The sequence below is a fragment of the Bubalus kerabau genome, chromosome 14 (assembly GCF_029407905.1).
Source record: "Bubalus kerabau isolate K-KA32 ecotype Philippines breed swamp buffalo chromosome 14, PCC_UOA_SB_1v2, whole genome shotgun sequence".
NCBI lineage: Eukaryota > Metazoa > Chordata > Mammalia > Artiodactyla > Bovidae > Bubalus > Bubalus kerabau.
In genome coordinates, this window is record NC_073637.1 from 20,596,039 (window position 1) to 20,615,064 (window position 19,026).

The window sequence follows — 19,026 nt, forward strand, 5'->3', positions numbered from 1 at the left end:
TGTTTATATCAGGCATCATAAATGCTTATATTAAGCATCATTCAGGCATGAGTTACAGTGATACTGGTCATGATTTCAAAGTTAACAAAGGAACAAAATATATTAAATTGGGTGTCCTTCAACAGAACCTCACAGAAAACAAGGTATGCATTGATCAGTTGATGCAAGTATTGTGATTAGAGGCTCACAGAAACCTAAATCTGTATTTCCCCTAGGAGAAATGGTTCAGTACTCACTAATCCAGGTTACATTAACACAAATATAAATTTTTATATTATATTATACTTTGGTACAAGTGTGAGGAGCTGAGGAGTTTCTTTCTCTTGGGTTTGTACTCTTAAGTAGAATTGCCAGTTCATGAACCATGTGAAAATTCAACTTTTATAACATAATGCCAAAATGATTTTCAAAGTGGTTATATCAATTCATTTGCCCATACAATTTATCTAGCTTTAATTTTAAAATGCATTATTCAAAATGTCAATTTTATTTTACTTTCAAATAAACACACTTCCCCATTTATTCAAAATTTCTGGCTATGTCACCACAAAATGTGAAGAAGTCTATAATGCTGCCTTTGTAAAAATTCAGAAAGTTAAAGCATTTTCCTATACAAAATGAAAAATAATATTATTAGAGAGAAAAATTATAGAACACATAGAACCTAGGGTTCCACGGAAGAATGTCAGAATTTCTTGAATTAAATGCAAACTTGTGTTCATATGTGCATGATTCTAGGAGCATATAGCTTTGCTTATATTCTCAAATATTTCTTTGACACATGTAATGTTAAGAATCATAGCTAAAGAATAAATTGAATGATTACCAGAATCCTGGAATAAGGCATTCGAAAAGAAAAATAGCCCTAAAATTCTCAAAATTATGATAAAGGAAGATGCACGATTTGTTATATAGTTTTCAGAGGACAAAAGGAAACATACCAGTCTTTACCTTAAAAATTATGTTTCGCTCTGGCTCTCATTTAGAAATCATAGGAGTTTTCTTATGACTCATACTGAAATTGAGCCTTAAGTCATAGTTTAAATGTTTAAAATTGGCTATTGATACTATGTTAATACAGTTAATAAGTTAAACTCCCAAGTCAGTAAAGTGGAAAACTACCTATAAAAAGGAGAAGCTGGAGTGAGCAAGACACAGAAATTATGAAGTGTTCTAGCTAAGGCGTGTGAACAAGAAAAGAACTAATACACAACATATTTGAGAGTTTTTTCTTCCAGTGTTAGCAATAAGCAACTGGTGAAGGAGGGCCTCATTCAGTAGGAACTGAATGCTTTGCTAGGAAAAACACTCACATTTGACCACCCTGGGAGAAGCTTATAAAACTCTTCCGAGCTAGTAAAGGAAAAGACCCAGACAATTATAACAGGAAGCACCAGCTGGGGAAGATCTCCACTGGTGTTCCTGAGTACATGGGCCACATAATGAACAACAGAAGAGTGGATGTGGGGAGCCTCCAAGGAGCCCTCCTTGGGAAGAAGCGAGCAGGTGGCCCTCATCAGGAAGTGTTTGCTGGTTTGTGTTCATGAAAACCCATCAAACCACCAAGAGGCCATTTTTTCTTAAAATAAAAAAAGAGAAAAATTAAAACAGAAAATTGGTTTTATGTCTTTACTGACAGGATAGTGGGCATTTCCTCTCAAATTCCGACATGTTTTGATTAGGGTCTCAGATGTTTGGGATCTATGGCTGTTAAAATTTTATACAGCACCTTTTTCATCCCTTTACTGTTACGATTTCTTAAAGACACGATTCAAAAGAACGCCCAGTTGTGTGTGTGTGTGTGTGTGTGTGTGTGTGTGTGTGCTTGCTTGCATTTTAGCAACAAATAAAGAAGCTTCACCCATAGTCAAGATTGGGGGACATAACATGATCATTTCTTCACTGGGAGAGATAGAAGTAGAGAATTTGATTGTCTCTACCGATGCATAAATTCACCCCCAGCCCCTTCCTCCTCATCTCATTTGTGGGATAGTGATCCCTCTCCTATTCCACACTACCACTTCAGAATCGCCCTTTGGTGGTTCGGTACCCAAGTTTGGGTTAACTGAACAAATATTTACTGAACACTTAATGTGTGCCATAGGAGGAAATGGCAAGCCACTCCAGGATTCTTGCCTGGGAAATCCCATGGATAGAGGAGCCTGGTGGCCTACAGTCCACGGGGTCTCAAAGAGTTAGATATGACTTAGCAACTAAACAACAACCACATACTAGGTGCCAGGCATCATGCTCAACAGGAAGTTCAAAGCTGAAACAGAGAAAAAAAAAAAAACAAAGATGAAACAGATTTAGCCCATTTCCTGATATACTGCTATTCTAGAGAAGGAGTGAATCTGAGAATACAAAATGTTATAACAATGATTTGACACAGAGAGAGTTAATGTTTTTCAACTCTATAATTTAACAAGTCATTACATAGTAACTATGCTGGTTACTTACATGCTTTTGGAGCATTTGTTTTTCTCAGTGATAAAATCAGTTAATTCTGTACTTATAAATTGATACACTCCTTTCAGTCTGACTTGTTTCCCCCCAGCATTTCCAAGAGACGGGTAACAGAACTTCAAGGCCACTTAAGGGTTACATGGGAATTGGCACAGTATCACTGTTGTCACAGGACTGACACAGTCACTTTGTTAAAGAGCAAATAAGGGAAGAAATATTACTGCAACTATCATAGGAAAATCCAGTCAGCCACATAGGCACATAAATCTGCCATACCTAAAAATCTGCCAGTCACTCTACAGAAAAGGAACAAACTTGCCAGTCAGGATGGCCACCACCAATAAGTCTACAAATGATACATGCAGGAGAGGGTGTGGTGGGAATGTAAATTGGTACAACCACTATGGAGAACAGTATAGAAGTTCCTTAAAAACCTAGAAACAATGCTATCTATGATCATGAAATTCTATTCCTGGGCATATATCCAAAGAAAACCATAATAGAAAAGATACATGCATACCAATGTTCATTGTAGCATTATTTACAATAGCCAAGACATGGGAGCAACCTAAATGTCCAATGGCAGATTAATGGATAAAGAAAATGCGGCATATTCATACAATGGAATATTACTCAACCGTAAAAAAGAATGAAATAATGCCATTTGCTGCAACATGGATGACCATACTAAGTAAGCCAAGCAAAGATAAATATCATATGATATCACTTATAGTGGAATCTAAAAGATGATAGAAATGAACTTAATATGCAAAACAGAAATAGAACTACAGACATTGAAAACAAATTTATGGTTACCAAAAGGGAAAGGGAGGTGATAAATTAGGAGTTTAGGATTAATTTATGCACACTTCTATACATAAAATGGACAACCAACAAAAACCTTGCACAGAAACCTATACTCTTTTGTAATAAGCTATAAGGGAGAAGGTAATGGCAGCCCACTCCAGTATTCTTGCCTGGAGAATCCCATGGACAGAGGAGCCTGGTGGGCTGCTGTCCATAGGGTTGCACAGAGTCAGACACGACTGAGGCGACTTAGCATGCATGCATTCATTGGAGAAGGAAATGGCAACCCACTCCAGTGTTCTTGCCTGGAGAATCTCAGGGACGGAGGAGCCTGGTGGGCTGCCGTCTATGGGGTTGCATGGAGTTGGACATGACTGAAGCAACTTAGCAGCAGCAGCAGCATAAGGGAAAAGGATCTGAAAAAAATTATGTATTTGTATGTATAACTGAGTCACTTTGATGTACACCTGAAACTAATACAACATTGTAAATAAACTCGACTTAAATAAAAATTTAATTAAAATAATTATAATAAAAGAAACGGATTCACAGTTGCAGGGGACAATATAGGGATGGGTGAGTGGGAGGCACACACAATTGGGTATAAGACAGGTTATAAGGATATGTTATACAACTCAGGGAATATAGCCAATATTTTGTAATAACTGTAAATGGACTGTAGCCTTCAAAATTGTATAAAATATATATGGAGGGAAAACAATTAAAAACCACTTTGCATAAAATAAAATTAAAATAAAACATGAAAAAAAATTGCATCACACTTGACTCTGAAATTATTCACTGACTGACATTTATGTCAAGTTTTCAACTTCATTGTTCAGCCCTCATCTCCCTTTCATTTTTCCTTCCATTCTCTATTCTATCTCTTCCAATTTCAAAAGTCTGGTAGCTTTCTTGAACAGGTTTATTTCTATTGGTTGATTAATGGATTTGTAAATTTATTTCCATCGTTGAATCATTTCTGCCATTCTCAGAAGGCCTTATCTTTAAAAACAATTCTATTAAATTGCACTTTTTAAAAAAGATAACAGTCTTTCAGGAAAAATATTATCTGTTACCTATTAAAATAATTTTTATCCTCACCATATTTGAATCTCTGATAGTACCTACAAAGGCAAAATGGAAATGTTGGGGGTTTTTTTGTTTTGTATATTTTGTTTTTTATTAAAATATAAGTTTATTTATGGCTTTCCCAATGGCTCAGTAGGTAAAGAATCTACCTGCAATGTAGGAGACACAGGAGACTTGGGTTTGATTCCTGAGTTGGGAAGAGCCCCTGCAGAAGGAAATGGCAACCCATTCCAGTGTTCTTGTCTGAAAAATCCCATGGACAGTGGAGCCTGGTGGGCTACAGTCCTATGGGTGGCAAAGCATCAGACATGACTGAGTGACTAAGCACACACAATATTTGTTTAGTATTATCTACTTTATTCTTAAAGTATAAAGAACACTGGGTTTGATTCCTGAGACTTTAAATCCAAATCTAAATTCTTTGTTCCTTTTTCTCTTTTCAGTCCCTAAGCCTGATTTTACTCAAAATTTCTTCACGTATGGGTAAAAGAGATTCTGCAGGGAGAACAGGCCAGACATGAAGTTTGTGTATTTGGGGGCAAAGCTGTTTGTTATCAGCTTCTGCTGCTTTCAATCTATAACACAGTTAAGAACAGGGCAATTATGCATAGTAAGTTTTCCTTTCAAAGCTAAAACACAAAAGAAGCCCTTGTCAAGAATTATTAATGTCTTAAGTAAAGTTCATCATAGTCAAAGCCATTCAAAAGAATAAATCTACCCAAAATAGAAAAGTGTGTGTGTGTACTGGTATAGAAATAGTTGGGGGAGGTGAGGGGGGAAAGAAGGTGAAAGATTTTTGTTTTTTACAAGGTAGAGGAAAAAAAATGGATATTTCATAGGATGAAAGAAAACACAAACCTAATAATAAATAAATCCTCTTTTAAGAAAATAAGCTTACATAAAAAGAAAAACTAGAGGTCAAAAATGAAAACCCAAGTTTAATTCACAGGAGAAAGCCACGGAATTTAAAGACAGAGCAGTGGGCTTGGATCAGAGCTTGGAATTTAATGGAGCAGTAACAGGAGGGCAGAGTGTAGGAGAGCTATTTGACCAGAATTACTGTTCATAAGACTTTTGCCAATATCTAACTATTTGTATGTTTATGTATAAAAGGTTATATATATCCAAACTACTTTATATATCATATGATGTTTTTTCTTTTTGTCTTAACGTGGAGAAACACCTTATTGTTAAATGTAAACATTGAAATTGTCCCACAGCTGTCTTACACTGGCTTTCCTCCTTACCTTTTTAATGAGGCAGTGTCTAAAAATATCAAAAGAAGGCCAGATTGTTTCAGAATTCTGAAATGCCTGGGTGCCACTTACAAACCATGTACCCTTGAGAAACATACTTAGTTCTCTGCAGCCCATAGGAAAGGAGAATAATAATACCTGCCTTATCTAAGTCCTTGGGTTGCTGTGAGACCTTAAAACAGAAATCACACAGTGCCTCAAAAGGGTAAGGGACCCTTCTTATTCAACATTGCTGTAAAATGTGATTGTTATGGAGAACTACAGTCAACTTAGCAGGGTGATTTTCCAGTAATCCAAGTGTTTGTTCAGGAAATTCTGGAGCTAGTGGGTCAGACTTGTGTGTTTTCTATCATTGTGAGAGACACATTTCACAGACTCCTGGCTTCAAAGTCACCATCAAATTCAATGCTGATCATGGCTCTCCAGGTATCTCTTTCTAACAAACTTTTCAAGAAAGTTTTCATGGAAATTTCATTGTTAATCTTGTTTTCCAGGTGACACTGAAAGTTAAAGATACATTCTACTAAGGGGGAGAAATGCCCTTAGACTCAAAAAACCACACGTGCATGTGTGTAAGCACAAAACACACATACGCATACAGAACCTTAAATTACATAAGCATAAAGCCTTAATAGAAATAACAAGATTTATTAACTGATGTGTGCATACTAAGTCGCTTCAGTCGTGTCCATCTCTTTGCGACCTTATGAATTGTAGACCGCCAGACTCCTCTGTCCAAGGGGTTTTCCAGGCAAGAATACTGGAGTGTGTTGCCATGCTCTCCTGCAGCGGATCTTCCTGACTCAGGGATCAAACTTGAGGCTCCTGCCTTGCAGGAGGATTCTTTACCGATGAGACACTAGGAAGCCCTTATTAATTGATATATTAAATTAAATTATAAGGTATTTGAGGTTGAGTTTCCCAGGAAGTAGACATCTAGAGGAAGATTAGCTTGCAAGTATACTTTGGGGTATCCTTGGCATTAACAGCTGTAAAGAAGTGAAGGAATCAGGATTGAGCAGAGGAGTTGAACTGTGACAAACTTACAGTAAAAACTTCAGCAGATTCTATGGAGAGCTCTGGAGCTGGCACAGCCCTTCAGTGTTTTCTCCAATTAGGGAAGGAAGCAGGTCCTTTATAACCCTGTACTGACTTGACCCAGGCTATCTACTAAAGAAAGGTAACCCTGAGCAAGGTGGCTTTCTTTAGCTCCCTGGAGAGGGACTCAGCTTAGGGATATCAATCATGAACACTCCTAGGAGCTGCAGAGTTTAGTTCTTCAGTTCTGGAATTTGACCTGGGTGAACACCACTGAGCCCACTCCAATCCACACCTTGTACCTTTCAATCCCACAGACATCACAATCATTTCTGGGAGCAGTCCCATTGTTCTTGGAGGAAGCTTACCAGGAGCTGGTTAATGAGATGAACTACAGGCACCAACAATAAAGCTGGTATTGAAGCGTGATAGTCATTGTATTTCTCTTTCACCAGCTATTCAAGATCCCCTTCACCCTCAACCTACACTGCTGTTAGCCCTACCTGGTAGAAGGACCCAGACCCTCATTTCCGAATGGTTACCATGCTCTTCTCAAGCTTTAGCCATTGAACTTGGCCATGTGTGCATGCTCAGTAACTCAGTCGTGTCCGACTCTTTGCGATCCCATGGACTGTAGCCCACCAGACTCCTCAGTCCAGGGGACTCTCCTGACAAGAACACTGGAGTGGGTTGCCATTTTCTTCTCCAGAGGAACTTCCTGACACAGGAATCGAAACCATGTCTCCTGAGTCTCCTGCATTGGCAGGAGGATTCTTGACCACCGAGCCAGTTAGGAAGCCCTGAGGTTGTCCATTTATAATCAAAATTGGGCAAAGGGAATACCAAGAGATACCAAAGTGTATCACCTGAATGCCAAGCGTATTATTTATTGCCTATATAAAAGCAGCCTTACCTCCTCTAGATAATCAGAATCATTGGTCAGGTTGATGACCCCTTTCCTTGCATGTAGGCTTCCCTGGTGGCTCAGTTGGTAAAGAATCCGCCTACAACGTGGGAGACCTGAGTTCGATCTCTGGACTGGGAAGATCCCTTGGAGAAGGGAAGAGCTACCCACTCCAGTATTCTGGCCTGGAGAATCCCATGGTATAGTCCATGGGGTCCCACAGAGTCGGACACAACTGAGCGACTTTCACTTTCACTTTCCTTGCATGCTATTCTCATGGCACAAGAAAGATTTAAAGTGACTGAACAACTGTCAAAGCTTGAGTTTAATGGGATTCTTTCTGTGTTCCCTGGTAAAAATTTCTCCCTCTGGTAATCAGGGCTCAGAGTTGTCAGAATAAGAAACAAAGATTCTCTAAGAAAATCACTGGGAGTGATGATTAAATAGGCTACTTTGATCTTCACTGCTCAGTACTGGGACTGCTGTGTTCTCTCTCTGGAGGACACAGCACCGACTATGGTTCTTAACTTAAGGTATATACGGTATTTCCCAAGGTGCCCTCGCTGAGCCTCAGATGTTTGTTCAGCAGGCTGTACCACTGCTAGAGTGACTGACAGTTCCTGGGAAATGAGGTTCATAGTAGGACCAAGGCATCCCAAGAGGACAGGATAAAGTCAGGTCTACTCTGCTATGAGGGAGGTCAGTTATTCTACCATCACCCTACATGGACTCACATGTCAGTGGGTCAGAGAGTTGGCAAGGTCTCCAGTTGTGGAGCTGGCTGAGCCCTACTGACAGAAAAAGGAAACTCATATCCCGAAGGGTGTGGATATCAGTTAATAAGCATGGCAGCCTTTCCCAGGGTGGAAGGGACCCTATTAAAGTCAGTTTGCCATCAAGGGACTGGCTCATATCCTCAAGGAATGATGCCATATTCAGGGCTCAGCATAGGTCTCTCTTGTTAGCAGACTGAAATGTGGTAAAGACAGGCACTAGATCAGGCTTGGTAAATGGGAATTTACACAGTGTGACTGATGCACAGCCTTCATCACCACTACCTAAAGCCTACTCTGGTCGTGTGCCCAATGTGCCAGTATTAGAATGGTTGACATCAACTGGCTGAGTCATTCAGCGTACTTGGCTATTTAGTGCCTCTTCTATGCTGGATGTTCTCTAGTCAGCACTGACAAGCAGTAGAAAGCCCATCACTTTTCATGACCACTGCCCATCAGTTGTCCAAATGCCTCTTCCTTAGAATTTTTCATCCCCAATCTCCTACTCTTTCTTCTTCCAGGCTTCTGATTAACCGGCCAAGCTATTTTCTACTGCCCATGTGTCTGTATTATCTTGGGCTACTTCTCTCACCATTCAAAGTAGGTGGCTAGGTATACTGCCCAAAGTTCTGGCCATTGGGGTGATTTTCCCTTATGTGTCTTCAGTGCCATAGTGTATCTATAGTATATCTTTGTCCAGTTTCAGTTGTGTCTATATAAGAGCTGAACCATTCATGACCTGTGCTTGGTCTATTCTCTCTTCCTCAGGAGGAAACCCCCCTTATATTCATAGGTATGACCTGAGGGAGAGGGCTTGTATGAGAGTGATGGGTATCATGAGGGCCTAGGTCTGGGCTACCTGTTCGTGAATCCCATTTATGACTTCTAGCCCTGTTCTTGTCTAATCCCAGCTGTACCACTTTCTTCTCACAATGGATTACTGCTGGCCAGGTCAACATTAGGATGTGGTGAGTCTGTCTGAATTCTACTCAGGGTAAACACTGGAGAAGGAAATGGCAACCTGCTCCAGTATCCTTGCCTGGAAGATTCCACAGACATAGGAGCCTAATGGGCTACTGTCCACGGGCTCACAGAAAGTCGGAATCGACTGAGTGACTGAGCACACACACAAACACTTATAGTTGCATAGCTGCTGGCTGCTCTGTGGTCAGGCATTACGTCTTTTACCAGGGCCCAGTAGCACAACAGAAGGTATTTTTCATGAAGTTAATAATAATTCTTTGAGCTAGTTGGCTTGGTCTTACTATAAAACATGAGCACCTTACTGTAGGATGAAGGGTCATTCTGGGATAAAGGCGATTGTAAGATCAACCTTGGTAAATGGGAATTCATACAGTTTTACTCATTCAGAAGCCATTAGGGCTTCTGTAAGCATTCCCAAGAGCTTCCCTGGTGGTTCAGTGGTAAAGAATCCACCTGCCAATGCAGAAGAGGCAGGTTTGAGTCCCTGGGTAAGGAAGACCCACTGGAGAAGGAAATAGAAACCGACTCCAGTATTCTTGCCTGGGAAATTCCACGGACAGAGGAGCCTGGTGGCCTACAGTCCATGGGGTCACAAAGAGTCAGACACAACTTAGCAACTAAAACAACAAAGCACTCCTAAACTAAATGAAAGACAAATTTGACAACTCATTACATGTGCATTCTTAATCTCATTAAGGTGGAAGGAGATAATCTTGGAAACACTCTTCTGCATAGCTCAGATTTATCAAGGCTTATAGAAGTGTGAGTTGAAAAGAACAAAGGGAACATTTATAGGTTTCAGTGGCCCTTTTCTTTTAATTATTCTGATAATCAGAAAGGAAACATGTACAAAGTATTATCAACACCCTCTAAGATGCTCTCATATGCTAAAATTAAGGCAATGTCTACTTCAACTAAGCCTTTAAATGAAGTTGGTGCAAACACACGAATCAATCAAGTGACTCTGCTCAGCAAGAGCAAAGGTGAAAGACAATGAAAATCGTTCAAAATCAGAACTAGGGCAGTCCGTTCACGACTCTTCTTTCTTTCTAGGGTATAAAAGCATACAATTTCTTCATTGTCTGTGTGAAAGGACTGTTTACTTTGCATCTAACACAGAAAAAAGAGAGCCTTTCAATTCTGTTTACTTTAAAATGAAGCATTCCTAACCCATCTGAGTGATGGCGTTGTCTCCTAACAAGAAAGGTATTTTGTGTGCACCAAAGTACAGCCTATCTAGAAAAATCGTAAAATAGCAGAAGCCTAAATGAAGACGTGGAGGAAAAGTAGGGCATTATTTAAGCAGGAATTACATATGATCTTGTACTAGAGAACCCAAGACGGAGCAGGAAAACATTTAAGGGGAAGGGACTTTCCTGTTCTTAAAGAAACATGTATGTTATTATAGAATTCTGAACCCTGCAGACTTTTTGTTCACTGTAGCGAAAAGGCTCCGCAAAAGATGAAATCATCTGTATTATATTAAGACCAGTCAGGCCAGTTGAAAAGGGACATTGAGTTTGCAATGTGGTAGATATTAGCAAACACTTAAGAGAAACCACAAAAAACCTCGTGCATTGGCCTGGAGTAAGCCTTCAACATCTGCTCAGGCCCTTCAGAGTCTACACTGCTGAGAACGTGTCAGTTGGTTGGTCATTCCTCTGAACTTGAAGCCAGATGAGCAAATCCAAGCCATTTTATGGTACAATCATTCAAATCATTCCAGTATGTTACAAGACTTTTTGCCTTTGCCTTGAGCTTCAAAAAGAATTAGGCGGCATTTGTAACACTTCACACATTCCAAGGAAATGATTGGATCCAATTGCGAAAGTTTTCAAGTTTAGATGAATTTTTAATGTATAATTTATGCTGAACATCCAGCTTAAAATGATACTTTGCTATAGAAGCATGGTGTTACGGTACAGCAAGGCAATAACTGCTCTGTTTATTATTTTATCACAAGTGCTATGTATTTATATTTATTATTTTTATTTAATAAATACTGATTTTGAAGTGGTGCTAATCCTTTGACAGTCTTATCATAGGCTTCATCCAAATGGAGTAGATTCACCATTCAAGTTTAAGATTTACAGAAGGTCATAAGAAGATGACCATACAAGATGAGAGGAATTCCCCTACCTCAAGATTTTCAACAAACGCGTTTTAAAAATATATATTCATGAGGCTGAAAACAATGAAGCATATATCTGCGTTATTTCACTGCAGTGACATATACTGTCTTGCTATCTACAAAATATCTCAAAATACATCATCTTCGTTTGAGAATCTTTATGAGTACATTCATATATAATCACAGGGCTGGAAGTGAATAGCATCCTTTCACTGCAGAATTAATTTCACTTTCAGAAGCAAATTATTTTGTGGCTGCCCTAAAATATTTAATGTGCGCCTAACAACCTCAGTATTCTACAGTTAGGTAAGAGTTACTCCATGTTTTTTCCTGTTAGATCACTGTTGTCTGGAAGAAAGGGGGAGTAGGAAAAGGAGAGAGAATGGGGGAAAGGACTTTGCAGAAATTTCAAATCTCTTTTATGTTTTTCCTGAAATTCTGAGATGTTGAGTCTAATTCTTCTCCTTTCAGAGTTAGGATGAAAATAGCAACAATGTTTGAGCTTATTCCTGTGGGCCAGAAGATATGCTTAATCCCCCATTTACATTATTTTTTAATACCCACACCAACCCCATGTAATTTGGGCTGCTATTATTGTTCCTATCTCCAGGCTGAGGAAAGTGAAAGTCGTTCAGTTGTGTCCACCTCTTTGCGAACCCATGGACTGTAGCCTGCCAGCCTCCTCTATCCATGGAATTCTCCAGGCCAGAATACTGGAGTGGGTAGCCATTCCCTTCAGGGGATCTTCCCGACCCAGGGATTGAACCCAGGTCTCCTGCATTGCGGGTGGATTCTTTACCATCTGAGCCACCAGGGAAGTCCAAGTATACTAGAGTAGGTAGCCTATCCCTTCCCCAGCAGATCTTCCCGACCTGGGAATCAAACCAGGGTCTCCTGCACTACAGGCAGATTCTTTACCAGCTGAGCTACCAAGGAAGTGAGAATTACAGAAATCAAATATCAATCTGGAGTTTGTACTCCCAGGTATCTGGAAGATCCAAAGCTTAAAGTCTAGTTAACTCCAGTATTGAGTGAACAGCTAAAAGGAATCAAGTCTGTATTATGTTTTTGAGCATATTGAAATCCACATCCTAGGAGTCGGGACACTAGACCTTAGTTCTACATCCCCTAAAGGGTTAATGGGGTTAATGCTCAGATAACTGCTTTTCTTTTCCTGGACAAGATTTTTAAAAAGAAAAGGAAAGGTATAGGTAGGTCTTGCTCACTTGGAGTTTTGGAGTTGGCAAAACCAAAGGTCCTTGAATCCTTTCCAAGCAACTATAACCATTAGTTGGCCCTGTAGAAATGACAAGGGAGTTGGTATCTTCTGCTCCTCAGAAAGAGCAAAGAAATTACTGCTCTGCTTCTCCCCTTACATGTGAGCATCTCAGTGTGCCTGAATTCTCTTCTGGGTTTTGCTGAAAAAAACGGCTGACTCACATTTGCAAACCTAACAGTATTTTGTGAAAACACACTGATATCTTGAACCTCAGCACTTGATCCACATCTGCATTACCCCAGAAATTCACAAGCCAAGGAAGACTCTTCCATCCCTTTTTCATCCTGCACTTTATCTCCAAGTTAATCCTTGGGACCAAATAACACCATAGCTCTGAGGTGCCTTAGCATCCAGCTCAGTGTCTGTTTATTAAAGCTACTTCAGGAGTTCAAAGATTTGCTGAGGAAAACTACAGAAAGACTAGTTTTCATGAAATCACAATCCATTTTGGTCACTCTGTACTCTCCTAATGTTTACCTGACTTATCCAAGGAGACACCAAAGATCTTGGACTTTACCTTCCCTAATTATCTTTCACAATCAGCCTTCGCTTAGTTTACAAAATGAAAACACATCTCACCTTTTTTTGAAATCTTTCTTGGGTGTGCTACCCAAGGATGCAAAAATCCTCTGAAATGCTAAACAAAAGCACAGTTAAAGAATGGAGAGCTCCTGAGGGCAGAGTTCCAGAAAAACACAGAGTAAGAGATTTTTCTCACGTGCCACTTATTCTCACTTAAGGTTGGATAAATGAACATCAGAGAAGTTAAATGACCTGCTGACAAACATACAGGTATAAAGTAGAGGGTTTTAGATTTGAAATAGCATGGGTCCTCTGGCTGCAAAGCCTGCCACCTTCCCTCCTTACCATGTTTCCTTAAAACATGTCAAAACTGCAAAGTGTCTGGCACTCAATCGTCTAAGTTCAACAATTTTTTCCTTATCTTACCTTACAGTATTCAAACCTAAAATTGAGAAGGTCACCAACAAGTCAATAACTCCAGTGCATTAAAACTATAGTCACATCGACTCAATATAGCCAATATACGGCACTGCTCTCTAAACTAATACATTTTTTTCCTTAGAAGTATAAAAGATAGAATTACAAAGGGTCATATTATACACGCTCTGAGCATTAACTGCAAGTGGGAGCTTAATAGCCAGTTTTAGAGCCAATTTTTGTAATGGCAATTTTCCTCCCTTTCTGTGCTCTCTGACCGTTTCTCCAACCGAATTTGGTTAACAAGCAAATTGTGCCTTCAATTGCCTTCACTTAGACTGGGCAGGTAAGTAGTTGAGAGTCATTTTACATTTATTTCCTGTTGTTTGCCTTTTGAGAGGACATCCCAGAGCTGAGTTATGCGCCCTCCGTCTCCCAAAATTGCATTCCTTCAGGAAAACCCTACCAAAACCTGGTAGTGAGAGATTTCCCTTAAAAACCTGAGAGCAACGCTCAAAGTTTTCAGACCCAAGAGAAACGTTATCAACCTACTCCACCTTCAGTGACACATCCCGTATGTGATATGATTTAGAAACGGAAGAAAATACAAATGCATTTATTTACAAAACAGAAACTCACAGTCACAGAACACAAACTTATGGCTACCAAAGGTGCAAGGGGGTGGGGGGTGGGGGTAGGAGGGATAAATTAGAGGTTTGGGATTAATAGATGCACACTACTATATATAAAATAGATAAATAACAAGGACCTACTGTATAGCACAGGGAAGTATATTCAGTAGCCTTTATTAACCTGGAAGGGGAAAGAATCAGAAAAAGAATATATCTGAATCATTTTGCTGTAAGCATGAAACTAACAACATTTTAAATCAACTAAACATCAATAAATATTTTTAATTAAAAAAAAAAAAGAAATAGAAGAACATATGAAGGAAGGAAGGGAGAAAGGAAACTGGGAGCCAGGAGTCTGAGTTGTGATTTCAATTTTACTGTTACCTTAATCTGAGAACTTGGGCATTTTCTTTACTTCTCTTGTTTTCTGTTTATATAGTCTGTAAAATTGGATTAACACTTCTATCTTCATAATTTGTTTAGAGGGTGCTATGGAATAAATAAATTAGTTGCCTAGTTCAGCTGAGTTTACTATGCAGAATAAGCTCAATAAATTACATGTAGCCTTACTATGGACTCAGTGATGAGATGTGGCTCTGCAGAAAATTCTCATTTTCTCGGCAGAACTTTGGGAACACACTTGGCTCCCGTTTGGATAGACCAGGTGAGGAGGTAGGTCTTCATCCAAAAAACAGATTAATCTTCCCTTCTCTCCAACTCATACATTATTATTTTTGGAAGAAATATTATTTAGTAGAACAAGTTCAAGCTTCCATCTCCCAGTGGAGAGATGCTGAGAGAATGGTGAGAACAGGAGAAACAAGGAGTGAACACATGGCTAAGTTATCATCGATTTTGTGAAGGAATATTCAAATAAATGGTTACTGAGTAAAATCAACCCAATCAAATGCAAAGTATATATTTTCAGATATGTTTGAGTTGTGTTTCAAGGACTTTACCACCAAGCTTTTATTTCAAATAGATGATAAAGTAACATCATAAATTGTTCTTTTATACATTTATTAGGTATTTTATTTATATTAATTCATTTAATCTGTACAACAGATTAAAATTGATAAAATGTTATTACCTATTTGAGGTTGGTAATAATATTTGATATTGGTAATAGCATCATTACCTATTCACTAAGGAGGGTTTATGGTCCAGGAAGTTTGTATGATTGGCCTGTTGCACACATATCATAAGTGGTGGAGTCGACTTTTGGATTACACTTTCTGGCTCCAGAGTAGCTTCCTTAACTAGCAGGACATATTGCCTATAATTTTCAAGACAATTAGAGTTAAGGGAACAGAAAAAAATGACACATCTCTAAGTGAGCTTACCTAGGCAAAAATTTTCCTGAAGATCTATTTTCTCAATGAATATTATAGTGAATGGAAAATATTTCATGAAAATAAGAATTTACTGCTGTAGGAAATGTTATGATCATGTCACTGAAACAGGTCATCTTAAAGACAAGGAAGAATCAGCCTTTAAACTTAGTCCCCAACCAGTCTGGTACAACTTCAAAGGAATCAACTTACTTCAAAAGCAAATGGAGGATTCACTTGTGTGCAAATATTAATAAGATTAACAATGATAGTAATTGACTCTGGCGGCACAGAAGAAGTCACAGTGTTCCTGTTCCATTTACAAAGTTTCCATTATATTACTAAGTATCAAACATGTGAGAAAGAGAGTAGTTTGGCTAGATCACCTTGTCCTTGGCCTAGGTGGAATTGCTCTCCACAGAATACGGTTGGAAAGTATAGAAGAAAAGTTATCATAGTAGAATCGGCTGAGGAAATATATGTAGAGCCAGAGATTGGATCAGGGCCACTGCTATACAGACTGAGTCTGAATTGATTAAAATGGCAATGTCCTGTCCATAGGAGGACACAGATTAGAGCATTAAGTCATGTCCATACCTTGGGGGATAAACTAAGCAAGCGCTGCAGCTGTTTTCATGGAAGGGGCACAGAATGTTATGCAGAATTGCACCTCCACCAAAAAATATAAAAGAGGGAACCGATTCAGAAGGTATGAAATTAAGCACTTACAGATCTTTTCCCCAATTGTTTGAATATGTTTGCCCATAATTTTATTCATTTTTTAAGTTTTGCAACAATGACCTTCAGTTTGGGATAATAAACTGCTGAATTTAATGGAATGAAGAGAGACATTCCTGTGGCTTGGACTCATCGCTTCCTAGTTAGAACATGTCTTAATATTTTAGGGAAAATTTGGTGATAAATTTCTAAAATAAACCAACTTCTGTAAAGTTTCATCCAACAAGATACAAGTATTTCCTACCCATGGATAGAACATGAATCCCTATGTTCAGCTGAATTATCTGGAGAAAGATATCTAAGTTCTCAGTTTCCTTGGCTGCAAAAAAAAGGGCTAAATTAATACCTAATTCCAGGCTTCTTGAAGGTTAGGTGGATTAATGGTGTAAGCACTCAGTCAATGCCTGGTACAGAGTACACACTCATTTTATATTATATTAAATCAACTGAGTGGCTGTTCTAGTTGGTAATGCTTTTCCTCTCTGACACACAACTGTTGTGTTCTATGGACAAGATAATCCTAATTCCCTTGTACTAATATTTTGCAATTTCTTTCCATTTTTAAGGAGTGGTATCTTGGTGTGAAATTATTTCTGGATGAATGTCAAATACCTAGACTCTGGGCTTCCCTGGTAGCTCAGTGGCAAAACAATCCACCTGCCAATGCTGAAGATGTGGGTTCAATCCCTGGGATGGGAAGATCCCCTGGGAAAAGGAATGGCTACCCACTCCGGTATTCTTTCCTGGAGAATTCCATGGACAGAGGAGCCTGGTGGGCTACAGCCTATGGGATCACAAAGAGTCTAGTACGACTTAGTGACTGAACAGCAACAACCTAGACTCTAGTCAGAAAACTGTCACAGGACACGGGGTTTGAATGAGTCATTTTGCTTCTGTGGTTCTGTTTTTCTCATATCTAGAGTGAAAATTATGTCCTTGCAAATATATTGAGAGGGAAAAAAAGCATTTAAATAAAAAAAAAAAAATCAAACCAGTGGTAAAATCTCTATCCTTGGATATCCAGTCCTTAGTCTCTATCCTACAAAGACTAATCATCTTGACCCACAAATAAGAAATAACTTATTAATCAATTTCCACAATTTCTAAACCATTTTCTCTAGTAGTTAAGGACTCATGGTTAGACAGGGTTAAGGTGGTTGCGACGGGCACGCTAAGTGCAGCCGAGAGGAGCCACCCCACGTCTGAGGTCAGGGGCAGAAGCCAGGAGGACCCCATGCCCGAAGGGCGGCGGCCAAGAGGAGTTACCCCACGTCCGAGGTCAGGGGCAGTGGCTGAGAGTACCAGACTGCGACGGCGCAGGAACCGCCGAGAGGAGCTACCCTGCGTCCGAGGTCAGGCGGGGCGGCGGAGAGGAGATACCCAGCGTCCAACATCAGGGGTGCAACGAGAGGAGTTATCCTGCCTCCAAGGTCAGGGGTGGCGACGAGAGGAGTTACCCCGCCTCCGAGGCCAGGGGCGGCGGCCGGGAGGACCGACCCCACATCCAAGGAGCCGTGGCTGCACGGGTGCAGGAGGGCCTAGAGGAGCTATCCCACGTTGAAGGTCAGGAAGGGTGGCGGTGAGGAGATACCCCTCGTCCAAGGTAAGAGAAACCAGAGTAAGATGGTAGGTATTGCAAGAGGGCATCAGAGGGCAAACACACTGAAACCATACTCACAGAAAACTAATCAATCTAATCACACTAGAACCACAGCCTTGTCTAACTCAATGAAACTAAGCCATGCCCATGGGGCAACCCAAGATGGGTGGGTCATGGTGGAGAGATCTGACAGAATGTGGTCCACTGGAGAGGGGAATGGCAAACCACTTCAGTATTCTTGCCTTGAGAACCCCATGAACAGTATGAAAAGGCAAAATGATAGGATACTGAAAGAGAAACTTCCCAGGTCAGTAGGTGCCCAATATGCTACTGGAGATCAGTGGAGAAATAACTCCAGAAAGAATGAAGGGATGGAGCCAAAGCAAAAAGAATACTCAGCTGTGGATGTGACTGGTGATAGAAGCAAGGTCCGATGCTGTAAAGAGCAATATTACATAGGAACCTGGAATGTCAGGTCCATGAATCAAGGCAAATTGGAAGTGGTCAAACAAGAGATGGCAAGAGTGAATGTAGAAATTCTAGGAATCAGCGAACTGAAATGGACTGGAATGGATGAATTTAACTCAGAAGACCATTATATCTACTACTGTGGGCAGGAATCCCTCAGAAGAAATGGAGTGGCCATCATGGTCAACAAAAGAGTCCGAAATGCAGTGCTTGGATGCAATCTCAAAAATGACAGAATGATCTCTGTTCGTTTCCAAGGCAAACCATTCAATATCACAGTAATCTAAGTCTATGCCCCAACCAGTAATGCTGAAGAAGCTGAACTTGAATGGTTCTATGAAGACCTACAAGACCTTTTAGAACTAACACCCAAAAAAGATGTCCTTTTCATTATAGGGGACTGGAATGCAAAAGTAGGAAGTCAAGAAACACCTGGAGTAACAGGCAAATTTGGCCTTGGAGTACGGAATGAAGCAGGGCAAAGACTGATAGAGTTTTGCCAAGAAAATGCACTGGTCATAACAAACACCCTCTTCCAACAACACAAGAGAAGACTCTATACATGGACATCACCAGATGGTCAACACT